The sequence below is a fragment of the Mustela erminea genome, chromosome 20 (assembly GCF_009829155.1).
Source record: "Mustela erminea isolate mMusErm1 chromosome 20, mMusErm1.Pri, whole genome shotgun sequence".
NCBI lineage: Eukaryota > Metazoa > Chordata > Mammalia > Carnivora > Mustelidae > Mustela > Mustela erminea.
The window spans coordinates 20,400,969-20,421,031 of NC_045633.1; the positions used below are offsets into that span (position 1 = coordinate 20,400,969).

Sequence of the window (20,063 nt, forward strand, 5' to 3'; positions counted from 1 at the left end):
GCTTCCTCCCTCTCTCTCTCTGCCTGCCTCTCTGCCTACTTGTGATCTCTCTCTGTCAAATAAATAAATAAAATCTTTTTAAAAATTAAAAAATAATAATAAAGCAAGCCCACTAATCATGAGAGAAAAGAGCAGAAGAGAGGAATGGAGAAAAACCATACAAACAACCATAAAACAAGTAATAAAACGGCCACACATACATACACATCAATAACTACTCTGAACGTAACTGGACTGAATACGTCAATCAGAAGACAAAGTCGGTGACAAAATGGGTAAGAAAACAAGAGCGATATCTATGTGGCCTCCAAGAGACTCGTTTCAGGCGTAAAGACACATGCAGACTGAAGAGAAGGGGTAGAGAAGCATTCATCATGCAAATGATGTGAAAAGAAAAGAAAGCTAGGGCAGCAACACTTAAATGGCACAAAACAGACTTTCAAACAAAGACTCTAAAAAAGAGATAAAGGACATCCAACATGGGTACACCCAACTACACAAGTTAATAACCACCGTGAGGGAAATAACTGACAGTAATTAACACACTCACATCAATGGACAGATCTTCCAAACAGAAAATCAACAAGGAAACAGTGGCTTTGAATGATACAGTGCATCAGATGGATCTGACAGATCTATTCGGAACATTCCATCCTAAAACAGTAGAATACACATTCTTTTCAAGTGCACAGGGAACATTCTCTAGAATAGATCCCATATTAGGCCACAGCACAAGTCCTGACAAAGTCAAAGATCAAAGTCATCTCATGCATCTTTTCTGATGACAACACTATGAAACTAGCAATCAACAAGGAAAAAAACCTGGGGAGACCATAAATACATGTTACTGAAAATTGAATGGATCAACCAAGAAATCAAAGAGGAAATTAAAAAAATATATATATATATGAAAATGAAAACACAACGGTCTAAAATCTTTGAGGGGCGCCTAGGTGGCTCAGTGGGTTAAAGCCTCTACCTTCAGCTCAAGTCATGATCCCAGTGTCCTGGGATGGAGCCTCTCTGCTCAGCAGGGGGCCTGCTTCCCTTCCTCTTTCTCTGCCTACCTGTGATCCCTGTATGTCAAATAAATAAATAAAATCTTCAAAAAAAAAAAGAAAGAAAGAAAGAAATTAAATATAGAGCTTCCCTATGACCCTGCAATTTCACTACTGGCTATTTACCCCAAAGATACAGATGTGTGAAAAGAAGGGCCACCTTCTTTTCATAGCAGCAATGACCACAATTGCCAAACTGTGGAAAGAGCCAAGATGCCCTTCAACAGACAAATGGATAAAAAAGATGTGGTCCATATATACAATGGGATATTATGGCTCCATCAGAAAGGATGAATACCCAACTTTTGTATCAACATGGACAGGACTGGAGGAGATTATGCTGAGTGAAGTAAATCAAGCAGAGAAAGTCAATTACGATATGGTTTCGCTTACTTGTGGAGCAAAAGGAGTAACATGGAGGACATTGGGAGATGGAGAGAAGTGACTTGGGGGAAAACACAGGGGGAGACAAACCATAAGAGACTGTGGACTCTGAGAGACAAACTGAGGGGTTTTTTGGGGGGTGGACGGTGGGGGGGGGATGAACCTGGTGATAGGTATTGTGGAGGGCACATATTGCATGGAGCACTGGGTGTGGTACATAAACAATGAATTTTGGAACACTGAAAAAAAATTAAAAGGGTTAATGCTTATTCTTCTCAAACTATTACAAAAAAGTGGAAGAGGGGAGCCTGGGTGGCTCAGTTAGTTAAGCATCTGTCTTTGGCTCGGGTCATGATCCCAGGGATCGGAGTCCCTGCATCGTGCTCCTTGCTCATCAGGGAGTCTGCTTCTCCCTCACCCTGTGCCTTCTCCCCACTGCTTGTGTGCATGTGCACTCTCTCTCTCTCTCTCAAATAAACAAAATATTTAAAAAAATAAAAAAATAGGGGCACCTGGGTGACTCAGTGGGCTAAGCCTCTGCCTTAGGCTCAAGTCATGACCTCAGGGTACAGGGATCGAGTCTGGAGCCCGGCATCGGGGCTCTCTGCTCAGTGGGGAGCCTGCTTCCTCCTCTCTATCTGCCTGCCTCTCTGCCTACTTGTGATCTCTGTCAAATAAATAAAATCCTAAAAATAAAATAATAAAAAAATAAATACAGGAGGAAGAAAAGCTTCCAAATTCATTCTACGAGGCCAGCATTACCTGATACCAAAATCAGATAAAGACAGTACCAAAAAAAGAGAACTATAGGCCAATATCTCTGACGAACATAGTTGCAAAAATCCTCAGCAAACAACTCTCAACAACATTAAAAAAAATCATTCAGGGGCGCCTGGGTGGCTCAGTGGGTTAAGCCGCTGCCTTCGGCTCAGGTCATGATCTCAGGGTCCTGGGATGGAGCCCCGCATCGGACTCTCTGCTCAGCAGGGAGCCTGCTTCCTTCTCTCTCTCTCTGCCTGCCTCTCTGCCTACTTGTGATCTCTCTCTGTCAAATAAATAAATAAAATCTTAAAAAAAAAATCATTCATCATGAATGATCAAATGGAATTTATTCCTGGGATGTAAAGGTGGTTCAATATTTGCAAATCAATTAATGGGATATATCACATACAGAAGAGAAAGGATAAAAACCATATGATCACCTTAATAAAGGCAAAAAAAAAAAAGCATTTGACGAAGTACAACATACATTCATGATAGAAACCCTCAACAAAGTAGGTTTATAAAGAGATAACATACCTCAACCTAATGAAGGTTATAGATGAAAAACCACAGCTAACATCATCCTCCAAGGGGAAAAACTGAGAGCGTTCACCTAAGATCAGGATCAAGACAAAGATGTCCACTGTCGCCACTATTATTCAACAGAGCACCAGAAGTCACAGCCACAGCAATCAGAAAAGAGAAAGGAATAAAAGGCAGCCAAACTGGTAAGGAAGTAAAACTTCCACAATCTGCAGATGACATGACACTATATATAAAAACCCTGAAGACGCCACCAAAAAGCTAATAGAACTGATAAATGAATCCAGTAAGCCTGCAGGATATAAAAGCAATGTACAGTAATCGACTGCATTTCAGGGCACCTGGATGGCTCAGTCGTTAGGCGTCTGCCTTCAGCTCAGGTCATGATCCCAGCATCCTGGGCTCAAGCCTCGCATCCAGGCTCCCTGCTCCACAGGAGGCCTGCTTCTCCCTATCCTGCTTCCCCTGCTTGTATTCCCTCTCTCACTGTCTCTCTCTCTCTGTCAAATAAAATCTTAAGAAAAAAAAAAAGAGGGGGTGAGGGGTTGGGCGAGCCTGGTGGTGGGTATTATGGAGGGCACGTACTGCATGGAACACTGGGTGTAGTGCATAAACAATGAATTCTGGAACACTGAGAAGAAATAAAATAAAATGAAATTAAAAAAATTTAAAAATGAAACAAGAAAAAAAAAGAAATCTACTGCATTTCTATACATTAAGAATGAAGCAACAGAAAGAAAATTTTTTTTTAAATCCAATTTACAATTGCACCAAAAATAATAAAATACCTAGGAATAAACTTAACCAAGGAGGTGAAAGGCCTGCACTCCAAAAATTATAAAACACTGATGAAAGAAACTGAAGATGTCACAAACAAATGGAAAGCTATCCCATGCTCGTGGAGTCGGAGAACAAATATTAAAATGTCCATACTGCCCAAAGCAATCTGCAGATTTAATGCAATTCCCATCAAAATACCAACAGCATTTTTCAAAGAACCAGAACCAAGAATTGTAAAATTGGTATGGAACCATAAGAGACCCCAAACAGCCAGGACAATCTTGAAAAAGAAAAACAAAGCCGAAGGTATCACACTTCCAGATTTGAAGATCTACTACCGAGCTGTTGTCACCAAAACGGTCTAGTATTGGAGCGCCTGGGTGGCTCAGTGGGTTGGGCCTCTACCTTCGGCTCAGGTCATGATCCCAGGGGCCTGGGATCGAGTCCCGCATGGGGCTCTCTGCTCAGCAGGGAGCCTGCTTCTCCTCATCTCTCTCTCTGTCTGTCTCTCTGCCTATTTGTGATCTCTCTCTGACAAATAAATAAATAAAATCTTAAAAAAAAAAGGTCTAGTATTGGCACAAAAACAGATGCGAAGATCAACAGGACAGCACACAAAGCCCAGAAACAAACCCACGACTATAAGGTCCATTAATCTCTGGCCAAAAAGGCAAGAATATGCCAGGGGAAAGGGACAGCCCCCTCAACAAACGGTGTTGGGAAAACTGGACAGCCACACGCTAAAGAATGAAACTGGACCACTTTCTTACGCCATACACAAAAATAAGCTCAAAACAGCTTAAGGATCTAAATGTGAGACCCAAAACTATAAAAATCCTAGAAGAGAACAGAGGCGGTAATTTCTCTGACATCGGCTGTAGCAACATTTTTCTAGATATGTCTCCTGAGACAAGAGACCAAAAGCAAAAATAAACTACTGGGACTACACCAAAATAAAAAGCTTCTGCACGGCAAAAGAAATAATCAACTAAATTAAATGACAACCTAACGAATGAGAGAAGATCTTTGTAAATGACATATCTGGTCAGGGGTTAACATCCAGAATATTTAAATAACTCCTATTAACTGAACACCGAACAAAACCAAATAATCCAATTTAAAAATAGGCAGAAACACGAGCAGATGCTTCTCCAAAGAAGACATCCAGATGGCCAAGAGACACATGAAAAATGCTCAAGGTCACTCATCATCAGGGAAATGCCGATCAAAACTACAATGAACTATCACCTCACACCAGTCAGAATGGCTAAAATAAACAACACGAGAAGCAACAGCGTTTGGAGAAAAAGGAGCCCTCGTGCACTGCTGGTGGCAACGCAAGCCGGTGTGGAACACAGTATGGAGGGTCCTCAAAAAGTTACAAATACAGGGCACCCGGGTGGCTCAGTTGGTTAAGCAACTGCCTTCGGCTCAGGTCATGGTCCCAGAGTGCTGGGATCAAGTCCCACATTGGGCTCCCAGCTCCATGGGGAGTCTGCTTCACCCTCTGACCTCCCCTCTCGTGCTCTCTCTCACTTAGTCTCTCTCTCTCTCTCTCAAAATAAATAAAAATCTTAAAAAAAAAAAAAAGTTACAAATACAACTACCCTGTGACTCAATAACTGCAGTATTTACCCAAAGAATATAAGAACACTGACTCAAATACGTGCACCCTGATGTTTACAGCAGCATTAAATTATGGAAGCAGCCCAAGTGTCTACAGACTGATGAACAAAGATGTCGTAACATCTACATCTCACACACACACACACACACACACACACACACACACACACACCAAATATTACCCAGCCATAAAAAATGAAACCTTGGGGCGCCTGGGTGGCTCAGTGGGTTAAAGCCTCTGCCTTCGGCTCAGGTCATGATCCCAGAATCCTGGGATTGAGCCCCACATCGGGCTCTCTGCTCAGCAGGGAGTCTGCTTCCTCCTCTCTCTCTGCCTACCTCTCTGCCTACTTGTGATCTCTGCCTGTCAAATAAATAAATAAAATCTTTAAAAAAAATAATAAAAATAAAGAAAGAAAGAAAATAAAGAAAAAAAAAAAGAAGAGTCAAACCAGACCGGGGACACTATATCCAGTGACCAATGTCTTCACACAACAGAGGGAGATTTGGACACTGAGGCACACACAGAGGGAAGAAGGGAGGGCGACTAAACTACAAGGTAAAGGGCACGCAGAGCTGCCAGCAGCCAGGAGGCAGGAAGGACGACCCCTTAGAGCCCCCAAAAGGAACCAACCTCTGCTGACAGCCTGACTTGGAACTCCCAGCCTCCAGAGCTGTGAGAATAAACTCTGCTGTTACAAGCCACTTGCCCTGTGGCGCTCTGCACTGCAGCCACAGGACACTAACAGGGTTTCCCACGCCTCTAGACTAAGTCGGTTCCCCCATCCCACACCTGAGCCCTGAGCACGCTTTCACCTCTGCACGGACCACAGATGAAAACTGTGTGGACCTGAGTATCTGACACCCCCCACCATGAGAAATGAGGTTCTAAGCTGTTCCCCATTATGTTCCTGGCACACTTAGGCACCAAACTCAGTTTTCGTAAAGATCAATGGATAAAAAGGTCAGCTTCAAATAAGAGAGCTCACAGCTTTGCTGGGGGAACCATGAGAGTATCTCTCGCCTCTCCCAAGATTCCTGATGTGGTGCTCACCCTCTGTCCCCCATTTCTCTCTGGCACAGACAACCCAGAGAAAAGCCCAGGTGGTCACAGGGCCCTGGGATTTGGGGGACACTCAGGCCATGCATCCCGCAGGCATGGCAGGCACATCTGGGCACCCGAGCCTATGTGGGTCCTTCCTGGAGCCCTCAGAGGGAATTCTGAGCCCTTCAAACTCCCCGGGGCACACCCGGCCTGGCGGCGTGTGTCACTGCCGAGAGCCACAGTCCTGGCTACATGCACACAGCCCTGGCTGCCCAGGCAAACAGGCCCGGAACCAGGAGTCCGGCTTGGGGGCTCGTGCCTACAGGGAACATTGGCAAGGGCATAACCCCTGCCGTTACATGCAGGGCCAGGAACCAGACAGAGCCAACCCCAGGGAGAGTCAGGTGGGGGACTAAATAAACAGAACACTCCTGATTTTTTTTTTTTAAAGATTTTAATTGTTTTGGGGCGCCTGGGTGGCTCAGTTGGTTAAGCAACCGCCTTCGCCTCAGGTCACGGTCCCGGAGTCCCGGGATCGAGTCCCGCATCAGGCTCCCAGCTCCATGGGGAGTCTGCTTCTCCCTCTGACCTTCCCGCCTCTCGTGCTCTCTCTCACTGTCTCTCTCTCAAATAAATAAATAAAAATCTTAAAAAAAAAAAATTTATTTATTTGACAGACAGAGATTACAAGTAGACAGAGAGGCAGGCAGAGAGAGAGGGGGAAGCAGGCTCCCCGCTGAGCAGAGAGCCCGATGTGGGACCCGATCCCAGGACCCTGGGATCACGACCTGAGCCGAAGGCAGCGGCTTAACCCACTGAGCCACTCAGGCGCCCCAGAACACTCCTGATTTTATGCGACACCAAGCAGCTGCTAACAAGAATCAAACACACTTGGATACACACACGGAAAGACAATCACGGAGTATTTATTAAAAACACAAGCTGAAGGTGTTCCAGGGTCCCATTTGAAAGGTTATCTGCACACAGCTGGGTGCACATAACACAAGTTGTGAGCACACACAGGACGTTAGGGAAGGACGCACACAAAAAGCTGCTGAGAAGTCAGTCGGGACTGGAGGCAGCAGGGACAAAAATGCAGACGTTCTCACACCTCCCATCTCACCAGATAACGGACAAGCAGACGGGGGCAGTCGCTAGATGGGACCACCTGTCAGGTAAAAGGAATGCACCAGGTCCCACGAGTCGGCACGGAGCAGATGCACAAAGAGCATGACTCCCAGGGCAGTGGGAGACCATCTCACAGGGAAAGCAGCGTGCGGCTCTGACGTGGAGCAGAGACAACACAGGGGCCACGATGGGGCTGCCCTAAAGGGAGATGCAACAGGAAAATGGGAAGCGTGGACTGTGAAAGGAGGGTGTTCGCTCTTATCTCTGTGCTTTCCTAGGTTTCTCAAATGCTCATGTTTTTTAAAAGGGAACTTTTTTTTTAAGATTTTATTTATTTATTTATTTATTTTAAGATTTTATTTATTTATTTGACAGACAGAGATCACAAGCAGGCAGAGGCAGGCAGAGAGAAAGAGAGAGAGGGGGAAGCAGGCTCCATGCTGAGCAGAGAGCCCGACGCGGGGCTCGATCCCAGGACCCTGAGATCATGACCTGAGCCGAAGGCAGAGGCTTTAATCCACTGAGCCACCCAGGCACCCCAAGATTTTATTTATTTATTTGACAGAGAGAGAGCACAAGCAGGGGGAGCAGCAGAGGGAGAGGGAGAAGCAGGCTCCCCGCTGAGCAGGGAGCCCATGCAGGACTGGATCCCAGGATGTTGGGATCATGACCTGAGCCGAAAGCAGAGGCTTAACCCACTGAGCCACCCAGGTGCCCCAAAAGGGAACTTTTAAAGGAAAGGAAGAATGTGTGCAACTGAGGACCAAGGAGGCGTGTGGGCTCGTGTGTACACGTGTGCAGCATGTGGTGTACACACCCGCAGGTGTGCACGTATGTCTGGGTGTGTGCTTGTGTGTATACATGGGCATCTGTGTGTGTACACATAGTTTAGGACCCAGATGAGCAGGCAGAGCTCTGAAGAGGAGGGAAAGAAAAGCAAGGAAACATCATGAAGGGCAGAAACATAAGGCAGACAGACTGGAAGATGGAAGAAGAGAAACCATCATCCCTGCTGGCCTCTTCCTCCCTGCTCCGGGGATTAAGAAACCATCGAGGGCGCACGGATCCCACCCCTATTCTCCATGTGGGGCAATGAGCCCGGAGGCTGCCGAGTCCCGGCCCCCTGTGTCTTAAGCCCCTGCCGGGCCTCCCCTACCGCCCCACAGGGACAGCAGCCAGTGGTGTCACCTCCCGGCCGACTACAAAGGGCAGCCGTCCACAAACAAAGAATGAGCCACGTGGGAAGGCCTTCCCAATCAGACCAGCTGAAAACCCTTCTAAGGCCACACTCGGAAGCTGGCCAGAAGCCACGATTCTGGCCCTGAAGCCCTGGCTAGGCGGCAATGACACGCTTGGGGACCTCACCACCTCAGAGGAATTCAGCCAGTTCAACTCCTCTGTAGGGAGGGATTCAGACTCCGCCCTACTTACAAGCATCCAGGTGACCTGGAGAAGCAACAGGTGGCCAGTCACCAAAATAAAGACCAAGGGAGGAGACCTCCCCTGGAGGCCTCCCCAAGTTCCCACACACAGCTCAGTTTTCCTTCACACACGTGCGTCCAATGTGGATGGACATGCGTGTTCCTCATCTTTTACAGAGGAGGAAAATCAAAACCATGAGCATCCCGAAGGCTGCTCCAGTGATGGCCGGCTCTGGGGCTGTTCTGTCTGTTCCCCCCCCCTTTATTTTTTTAATTTTTTTTTTTTATTTATTTGACAGACAGAGATCATAAGTAGGCAGAGAAGCAGGCAGAGAGAGGAGGAAGCAGGCTCCCTGCTGAGCAGAGAGCCCGATGCGGGGCTCGATCCCAGGACCCCGGGATCATGACCTGAGCCGAAGGCAGAGGCTTTAACCCACTGAGCCACCCAGGTGCCCCTCCCTTTTCTTTTTTTTTTTTTTTTAAGATTTTTATTTATTTATTTGACAGACACAGATCACAAGTAGGCAGAAAGGCAAGCAGAGAGGAAGGGAAGCAGGCTCCCCGCTGAGCACAGAGCCCGAAGCGGGGCTCGATCCCAGGACCCTTAGATCATGACCTGAGCCAAAGGCAAAGGTTTAACCCACTGAGCAACCCAGGCACTCCCGTTCCCCTTTCAGATGTCTGCTCGTACACATGGTGGACCACGTTCATCACTTCCAGCCCCCACATGGAAACACTCTCAATTACATAAGGGGATTAACCCTGCTAAGAGACAAGGCATCAGGACAAGCTCTCCAAAGCACACAATGATCCACCAAGTTCCTAGAATCCCCCAGGAGGTAGGCGAGGAGGGAGAAGAGTAAAAGGGGGACCTGGAAGCTCTCCCAGAAGACACCTGCTCAACTCACTCCCTCCTTGGCTACACATTCACAGATCACAAGTTTCATAGAGACCAAAGTTTAGGACCCTGCTACAGACCAAATGTTCATGTCTCCTTCAGATTCACATGCTGAAACCTCACCCCTAACACCATGGTACCGGGATCTGGGGCCTTCGGGGATGTGACCAGGTCATGAGGACATGCTCTGAGGGGTAGACTCAGTGCCCTTATAACAGAGGCCCCTGGAGTCTCCAAACCCAGCCACGTGAGGCCATGAGAAGACAGCTGTCCACGAACCAGGAGGCGGCTCTGGTCAGACACCAAACACTTTGATCTTGGACTTCTCTGGTTCCGGAACTGTGACACAAATGTATGTCCATGGTTCATAAGTCACCCAGACTGCGGCGTTGCTGGAACAGTGCAGCTGGACTGGGTCTGAGGTCCAGAAGCATGTGAACCAAGCCCACCAAGCTATGGGACACACACGGAGAAAGAAACTAAGCAGCCTTCAGCCACCACCACCACCGCCAGTGCTGTGGGGCAGCTCGTGGCTTCATCACCAGGTGACGTAGCCTGCTGTTCCAGGTGGTCCCCGAGGGGCCCTCTCACAGTTCTGGAGAGATCAGATTAAAACACAAATTGGGATATCTATACTCAAGCCCTGACCCCTTCGGAACCCCTGCCTGCCCCCTGGGTCCTTGTGGAGACGCAGGCCTGACATTCTCACCTCCTGCAATTCCCAGCAGCGGCTCACCTTCCTCCCAGCCTTGAGTCTCTGTGTGGTTGCAGGTAATGCGAGACATGAACAATCAGTTCTAGGGGGTGCAGGCTCCCTCCGTGCACTGCAGATGCTCCAGACCTGCGACACTGATGCCATCCCCAGCCACACACATCCCCACGCCTCAACCTCAGGGCCAGGCCCCACTCGCCGCCCCACAAACTAGTGACTCTGCTCTGTAATGCCCACCTCACCCAGCACCACCTTCCGGGCCTGTCCCCCAGGATTTTGGAGCTTTCTCCACTCCCTGTGACCAAAGGGATGTTCCCACCCTGCCACTGAGTAGAAGGCTTCCTACAACCTCCCTGCGAGCCATCTGTCTACCCGAGAGAACCCCTCCGGCCCCCACTGTCTTCACAGTGGGGTCACTGTTTTTCTTCCCTTGCTGGTTGGTTCACACTCCAGCCAGGGGGTCACAAGTTTGTCCACCATCCTGTACCCCAGCGGCCCCCACCTGGCCTGCACAAAGGAGCTTCATAAAAATCGACTGAATGAACAGAGGTGGAGGGTGGATGACCTCTAGTTGGCAGTCAAGGAAATGGGAGGCACATAGAGGTCATGTGACCTGCTCAAGCCCCAGCACCAGGCAGAGGTGGTGTCCTCAGAGCTGCACACTCGATTAAACCAGCCCGTGTGTGTCCCTCCCACACCACCCAGCAATTCTGTAATTCCCGCGCACAGTGACCGGGTGACCTAAAAATGCAGCTCAATTCTGACACTTACCCACCCAGGGACAGCACCAGATCCCACAGATTAGTAAGAGCTCAGCCCCACGCCAGCGCCCTCTCCTTTCGGATGCCAATCCCCACTCCAGCTGGCCACCTGTCAACTGGCTATAAACTGGACATCCCCATGCCCCCCAGTTTGCTAGAGCAGCTCACAAAACTCAAGGTAACAGTTCACTTACTAGACCTCCAGTTTACTATAAAAGGACAGGACTCAGGAGGAGCCAGATGGAGGAGGCCACAGACAAGGCACGTGGAAGGGCACAGGTGCTTCCCAGCCCTCCTTGAGGGCTCCACCTCTTGGAGTCTCACTGCGCTCACCAACCCGAAAGCCTTCAAGTCCAGCCGTTTCGGGTTTGCATGGAGCCTCTGTTACACAGCCACGGTTGACTGAAGCACTGGCTGCTGGTGACCCTCTCAATCTCCAGTTTCTGATCACAAGGCTGAGTCCAAAGGCAGCCAGGACTCATCTTTAGGTGCTTTCCAAAATCTCCTCATTAACATAACATAACATAACATAACACTCAGATGTGGTGGAAAGGCTCGTTCTGAGTATCAAGACTCTGATTTCACTTCTACCACACTTCTACCACTCACCGCTTAGGAAATCCCAAGGGTTTTAGGTGCTCTGCAACAGGAACAGGTGAAAAACAAATATTTATTTCTTACTATAAATCACAATGTCCCTGCCAGGTAAGCCATGACATGACTAAAGACTATGCACAACCCCACCCCACCCCCGCTAAAATACACAACTGGTCCTGGGACACTGGGCACGTGTCCTGCTCAGCAGCCCCAGTGGCAGAGAGCCAAGCAGGCATGTGCAATGGCCAGGGACAGTTCATGGACTCCACCAGCCCCAAATTCTTCTCATTCTCTACTAGAACAGATGTTCCCAGTTACCAGCTTCCCGAACCCAATGCTGCTAAGCCCCAGGTGACTGACCAACCAATGAAAACATCACAGTCCCCACAGAGTGATCTCAAGAAAGAAAAGCATCTTTAGGCTCCTGAGGCTCCTGAAACTCCCGGCCAGGTGGGAGGCCCCACAGCCTGGGAGCAGGTTCCCAGTCAGAAAGAAAAGACTGACCCCAAGGGGGTCCCACCCACCTCTCATCACCCTGCTCCCTGATTCCTAGGCCAAGGTCCTGCCCATATGCACCACAACACTTCTCTGTGCAGCCTAGGTGACCTAGGGCAGCCTAACCTCTGTGGGCCTCGGTGTCCCCATCTGCAACATGAGGCCTCAGTGAGTAACACCAACAAGGACATCTCAGGCTGTCCTAAGGATAAAAGTAGCCAATAACGCAAAGGAGCCTTGCACAGGTGAAAAGCCACCTGATAAACATTTCCTTCCCAGCCCCACTCCAGCATGAAGGCCTGACCACAGTGGAATCCTGTTCAATAAAACCTCTTGATCCCCAATATCACAGAGGGAGGAACAATGAACTGAAAACAACTCTAAGCAAAGATTCCGGTGCACGGAGTTCCAGAGTAAGTGGCTGCAGCCACCTTTTCTTGGGAGAAGGGGTCCTGCCCTTTTCTGGAAACAGCTTCCACCACCCACTGGGTGGGCCCCAGCTGCCACCAGATGTTGCAGCCCCCATCCCCTAGACGCTGCTGGCTGGTCAAGGTGGACACCTGACTGTGCAAGACCAACACGTGGATTCTCTCTCCCGTGGAACTGAACCAGAGACCAAAGGACTTGGTCCTTGAGGGCCCCAGATGGGGAGCAGTCAGCTTTGGGAAAGTCACAGCAGAAGGATGCTGAGCCCAGAGGGGATGAGAGGCTTTTGTGTTCAGATGGTTTCCACTTCTTGCCTTCCCACCCTTTGGGTTACAGATACCCACCCCCCACCAGCCTTCCAGTACTTTCCACCTCCTGCCTAAGCTAGTCTGCATAAATGCCATAGCAACAGCCAATTTCCAGAGAATTAAAAATGTAATAAGAAGCACTTAGGAAAGAACTCCCACAAATCAGTGAGAAAGGGGACAATCCAGTGTGAAGAATGCACAAACGATTTCAACACACACCTCACAAAAAAGGAAGAGAAATGAATGGTGATTTGCCTATGAAAAGGTGCCAGGACCTCACTGGTCATCAGGGAAAAGTAAATTCAAACGCAATGAGATTTCCACAGCTAAAGTTAGCAAACAACGAACCACACGCAGCTGACACTCCCCAGACACTCCCCAGCGCTGGTGAGGATGCACAGTAGGCCCGGCCCTGCTCAGCAGATGGGAATGTGAATGGGCTCAACGGCTCCGAAAACCGCCTGCCGAACACGCTATAGCCGAACACGTGCGCCTCAGGGCCCCACACCCACTGCGGGGTGCCAACATGACTCAGACACGGGTCCTGGGGGAGGCATCAAAAGTCGCGAACACCAAGAGTGGCAGCTGCCGGGGTCTGGGTGCAGGGGAAGGGGGAGTCAGGGTGTAAAGGGCACAGGGTCCAATGAGTCTAGAGAAATGCCGGAGGACGGCTGTACGACAGGCTGGAAGCGCTTGATGTCACCGAACTGCACACTTCCAGGGTTAGGACGGTCATTGCTGCGTGGATTTGCCCACGATTCGAAGAAACACGGACCCCAGGCAATCTGACTCATGGGCACCGGGGCAGTCATGAGAGGGTTCGGGGCAGTATTTTCCCTAAGAGCCTGAACTGGAAATGCACCCACCGCCCCTCCACATGAACGGATGAAGACGGCAGAGACCAGACCGACTACCGGCCCCCACAAGCAGCGTCAGGGCCTCTCATCACTGAGTGTGGAGCAAACAGCAGCCAATTACTTAGATCAGACCAGAAACAGTCGACAGCACCTGCGCTGGAGTCGTAAGGGGTTTCCAGGGAGAAGGGAGACAGAGATTGGGAAGGGGCACTGTGGTTTGGGGGGCGGCTACTGTTCTATTCGACACGTTCACCGTGATCACCCATCAGGCTTACACTCTGCACACTTTCTAAATGCCCGTGACACTTCGATGTTAAATATATACATGTGGTCCCTGCCTTACAATGGTTCCACACACAAGCTTTAGACTTTAGGATGGTGCAAAAGTGACAGGCATTCATTAAAACCTATCCTTCAGGGGCGCCTGGGTGGCTCAGTGAGTTAAGACACTGCCTTCGGCTCAGGTCATGATCTCAGGGTCCTGGGATCGAATCCCACATCAGGCTCTCTGCTCAGCAGGGGCCTGCTTCCCTTCCTCTCTCTCTGCCTGCCTCTCTGCCTACTTGTGATCTCTCTCTGTCAAATAAGTAAATAAATAAACAAACAAACAAATAAATAAATAAACCATCCTTCAAACTGTGAATGTGGATCTTTCCGGGCTAATGATCTGTGCGGGGGGTCAGTGGGATCCTCTCTCTGGACGCGGAGCGGTGGCAGGAGCCCTGGCTCCCAATCAGCAACACCGTCACCAGGGTCTACAACTCACACTCACCAGCCTACTGCGCCTGGACCACCACTCTATGCTTCCCTTCCAGTACGTATTCAACCAATTACACAGCCATCGAACACTTACAAAACTGGCTTTGTGTTAGATGATTCTGACTACCTGTTGGCTAATATAAGTGTTCTGAGCACATTTAAGGTAGGCGAACCTAAGTTACAATGTTCACTAGAGGGGCGCCTGGGGGGCCCAGTTGGTTAAGCCTCTGCGTTCGGCTCAGGGCATGATCCTGGATCCCAGGGTCCTGGGAGGGAGCCCCGCACCCAGCTCCCTCCTCGGCCGGGATCCTGCTTCTCCCTCTCCCTCTGCTCCTCCCCGTGCTTGTGCTCGCTCACAAACAAACAAACAAACAAAAAAGGTTAAGTAGCTTAGGTGTATTCGATGTATTTTCGCCAGCTTATGACATATTTATGGCCACACATATGCATCGCAAGTCAAGGAAGATCTTTGTATGGGTGTGTACACACACACACACACACACACACACACACTCACACACACTTCTTAACTCATGAACCAAACACAATTCCTTCATTTGATCCCCCCCGGAGGCCCTCAGGGAGTCTGGTCACTCGGGGACATCATCTGGGGCAGGAGGTCTGGATGAGAGAAAGCTGCAGTTATCTGAACGGGGGATGCCAGGGCCACCGGAGGGGACCAATACAGCAGTGCGCCTGCCCTGCGGGTGCCAAGCACCCAAGGCCAAGCGGGAGGGCCCGAATCAGTACCAGGCAGGAGCAAAGCACAGCAGAAATCCCTGAGACGGAGGTGGAGGCATGTCCCAGCAAGCACTCCTCAAGCCTTGCGCCGCCTCCTGTTTCTCTGACTAAGCAAGCGATGGACTCCGTGCCGGACGTGCCCTCTCCCACGCTGTTCCATACCGTGCGCTTTTCTGCCCATGGCAGAGACCGTGGGCCTCACTCCTCCTCCCTCTCACTCCCATTCTGGTGGGACGCTCACCCCCTCAGACACACACTGGGGCAGACGCAGGGGCAGCTGGCAGAAGTGAACAATTGCTCGGTTATTCACTGAGGCCGAATCAGGCACTGCACGGGGCAGGGGTTGCCTGTGACACCATCCATCCTTTTATGGGACACCATTTCATGGAGTAACACAGAATTGTGAGGCTGGGTAACAACACAACCACGCAGAAATGCACAGAGGAAATGCCAAATGGAACACGGTCCCACACAAATGTCTGGTCCCAGAGGCACTGGGTTTGGGAGGAGAGGCAGACGGCAGTGGTCACTGCCTGCTGGCGTTATCCAGGAAGTACAGGACATCCTCCAGGAAACCTCTGGGCCTGCTAGAAAACAAAAGTTGGGCAGGGCGTGGTATCACCCTACCAGCTCACTTGGACTCACAGAGTCCCAACAGCAAAGAGGCCTGGGCAACCAGAAGTTAACCCCACTGAGTCAGGGAAATGGGGCCAGAGAGCAAGCTCCTGGCTCAAGGCCACAGACCAGAGACAGACTCAGGCCTCAGGACTCAGAATCTAGTGCTCCTCCCACCACACCTCTACTGGCTAGAGGTGGAGGACAGAGGACTGCTCCGAGGTTCAATCTCATGTGCTAAACTAATCCTCACTTGTCCATGTTTGTGGATGGGTGGGCTGTAAACACACTAAAGGTCACCCCACCTGTGAGGAAGAGGACACACACGTGCACACCCACACCCCCCTATCCGGGCAGCGGGGCCCTCAGCACCACGGCTGACTAGGGAATGGCAGCAGCCACCTCCCGGCGCAGGGATGAAAGGCCCGCAGGCTCTGCCACCAGACAGCACAAGCTCAGGCCGTGCGGGCTGTGGAGTCGGCCCACGGACAGGAAAGTCCAACAAACCCAGGCCAGGGAGGCTGCCAGGAGCTGGCTGACAGCCAGGTTATGTTCAAGTCAACAGACAGTGACGGCTTCTCTACAACGCCCAGAGAAACTCTGAGAGGGCCCCAGAGTCGCTGAGCCCCGACACACGCCCAGAGCTGAGGAAAGGATGCGAGACCTCAGAAACAAGCACATTGAGCCCCCGGCCTCTCAGAACCCCGAGCGCAGGAAACACTCCAACAGGGACCCACGGGACCTCAGCTCCCCAAGGCCCCAGGGCCCGGGCGCCAAAGCAGGCTCCTGAACCCCAGCAACGCCAGGCTGTGGATTCAGGGAACAGGTGCTTGGATGCCCACCCAGCGCGGCCCCCTTACTACGCTTCTTGTTGCTTTTGCTTTTACCCGAAGTGTAACAGCTGGAGCTCTGAAAACAGTTTTCTCATCGGTGAACAGCACAGGACGGAGACAGGACAGGAGTCCAGCTAAGCTGCCCCACGCTGGAGGGGACGGTGCAGGTCCCTGAGCAGGAAGGTGAGCCGCCTGTGAGCAGGAGGAGCCCCCTTCTCCCCACCCCCACCCTACTGCCACCAACCCATGGGGCTCAGCACGAGCTCACTCCCTTGGAACAGGGATGGCCGGGAGACCCAGAATGCCCCCAATGACAGAGAACGTCCTCTCTCATATGGAACACCGGCCTCGGCTCTTCCTTTAGATACCAAAGGAACGAGTTAGAAAGGGTATACCCAGCACAAGTGCTCACGAGACATTCCTAGACAGCCAGCAACACAAAAACACACACCAGAAGTCTGGCTCTCACCTTGGGCCCCTCCATCACATGGCAGGAGACCCAGGAGTCCCCGGATCCCCGCCCGCCACCCCAAGGGGTCAGATGCAGCCCAGCCTGAGCAGCCCGTACATGAGGGAGATGGGGCTGGTCTCCTTTGGGGCCTGTTGCACAAGCACTTGTTACTCGCCTACTGTACACCCCAGGCTCAGATGCCACATGAGAAAAGGCTCAGTCTGATTTCTAGTTCCTCCACCACAGGACGAGAAAGTTTGGTGTCACAAGGATAAGGCAAGGCTCCAGTAAGAAGGAGGTGAGAATAATCTGAAAGTGTACACACACACACACACACACACACACACACACAGGGTTTAGGTCTGGGGCATATCTCCCCTTCCCTCCCTCCACTGCCTGAGCTGGTAGGCCACGTCTGAGCACCTACCCTTCTGACACTTCTCCTGGGTGACCTGGTCCCGACACGACCTCCCTCCAACACAAGGGCAGGGCAGGCGGCATCGCTTGGAGATGCACGATTAACAGGAACAACCCCAGCAGGACGTGAGGCTGTGGCAGCAGCTGCCCACAGCCAGGCCCTCCGTGGGGGCACGTGCTACACTCCGGGCCCCTCCTGCAGGTCTGCACCTTCTCTTTACAGCTGAACCATGGTGTCCTCACTCCTGCTCTGACCCTCGGCTGAAGACGGGCCAGCTGTGTGATCAGGGCCACACAGTACAGAATTAAACCCTCATATTTATGGTGAACTCATATTTTACAAAAGTGCAGAGGCAGCTGAATGGGACAAGAATAGTCTTTTCAACAGATGATAATGAAATAACTAAATATCCATATGCAAAGTAAGAACACATAGTTTTACCTGAAACTACACGTGAAAACCTTACCTCAAGATGGATCCCAATGCTTGCTTTGGCAGTACATACAAATACTGGAACAAAATGGATCACAGACCCAAACACATGAGCTGAAACTGTAAAATTTCCAAGGAAAAAAACACAGAAAATCTTTGTGTCCTTGGCCTAAGCAAAGATCTCCTAGATATAACCCCAAAGACATCAACCACTAAAAAGACTGACAAACTGAACTTAACCAAAACTTAAAACCTGTGATCCTCAGAAGACACCATTAAGAAAAATGAAGACAGGGGCGCCTGGGTGGCTCAGTGGGTTAAGCCACTGCCTTTGGCTCAGGTCATGATCTCAGGGTCCTGGGATCGAGTCCCGCATCGGGCTCTCTGCTCAGCAGGGAGCCTGCTTCCCTCTCTCTCTCTCTCTCTGCCTGCCTCTCCATCTACTTGTGATTTCTCTCTGTCAAATAAATAAATAAAATCTTTAAAAAAAATAAATAAATAAAATTTAAAAAAAAAAAAAAGAAAAATGAAGACAAGCCAAAGACTAGGAAAAATGTTAGCAAGTCACAGAGCTGATAAAGGAATTGCATCATTGTACCCAGAATAAAGAACTGTTACAACTGAGTAAGAAGACAAACAATCCAATCTTTAAAAAAATGAACAAAAGACAAAAACAGGGGCGCCTGGGTGGCTCAGTGGGTTAAAGCCTCTGCCTTCGGCTCAGGTCATGATCCCAGGGTTTGCATCAGGCTCTCTGCTCAGCAGGGAGACTGCTTCCTCCTCTCTCTCTCTCTGCCTCCCTCTCTGCCTACTTGTGATCTCTGTCTGTCAAATAAATAAATAAAATCTTAAAAAAAAAAAAAAAGACAAAAACAAATGTCTGGCACCTGTGCCCATGCCGCGCACACTCTGGCACTCTCTCTCTCTCACACACACACACAGAATACAAATGGCTGATAAGCACGTGAAAAGATGTTCCACATCAACAGTCATCAGGGAAATGCAAATCAAAACCACAACTGGATACCACTTCACACCCACAAGGATGATTATAGTGAAAAAGGTAGACAACAGGGGTGCCTGGCCGACTCAGTAAGTAGAGCACAAGGCTCCTAATCTCAGGACCTTGAGTTCAAGCCCCACATTGGGTGTAGAGTCTATTTAAAAAAAAAAAAAAATGGAAAGTAGACAATAGTAAGTGCTGGCAAGAATGTGGAGCACTGGAATCCTCACACTCTGCTGATGGGACTGTAAGATGAAACAGCTGGGCAAACAGTCTGGAAGTTCATCAAAAGGTCAAACATAGAGTCGCCCTAACACCCAGCAATTCCTCTCCTAGGTGTATACTAAAGAGAATTGAAAAGGCCACACAAACGTTCAATATTCATAGCAGCATTATTCATTATAGCCAAAAAGTGGGAACAACCCAACTGTTAACTGGCAAATAAAATGTATGATATCGGGGCGCCTGGGTGGCTCAGTGGGTTAAAGCCTCTGCTTTCGGCTCAGGTGATGACCCCAGGGTCCTGGGATTGAGCCCTGCATCGGGCTCTCTGCTCAGCAGGAGCCTGCTTCCTCCTCTCTCTGCCTGCCTCTCTGCCTACTTGTGATCTCTGTCTGTCAAATAAATAAATAAATAAATCTTTTTAAAAAAAATGTATGATATCTGTACAATAAGGTACAAGACAGCTGTTACAACAGGGATGAACTTCAAAGACATCGTTCCAAGTGCAAGAAGCCAGATGCAAGAGAGACTACGTGTTATATGATTTCTTTTATATGATGTGTCCAGAGAGGGCACAATTTAAAGACAGAAAGCAGATCAGAGTAATGGGATGGGGGCCGGGTAGGGGCACAGACTGACTGCAAAGAGGCACCAGGAAGCTTTGGACAGTGCTGGAAATGTCTAAAACCTGACTGTGGTGACCGCTGGACAATTCTGTATGTTTACTGAAAGTCAACAAATCATATGTTTACAATGAATGCACTGTATGGCACACAATTTATATCTCA

The 20,063-nt window shown here is 49.7% G+C and overlaps 1 protein-coding gene and 1 long non-coding RNA gene across 9 annotated transcripts in view; both read right to left on the reverse strand.

Annotated features, from left to right (window-relative positions):
* MGRN1 (mahogunin ring finger 1) overlaps window positions 1–20,063 on the reverse strand; it is a 58,488-nt gene that overhangs the window by 35,515 nt on the left and 2,910 nt on the right. The gene's annotated exons all lie outside the window — the stretch shown is intronic.
* On the reverse strand, window positions 2,107–18,233 carry LOC116581128. The gene is made up of 3 exons (XR_004281925.1): window positions 14,918–18,233; window positions 14,561–14,562; window positions 2,107–2,128 (listed from the first exon to the last, which is right to left on the reverse strand). It is a non-coding gene; the product is annotated as an uncharacterized LOC116581128 (long non-coding RNA).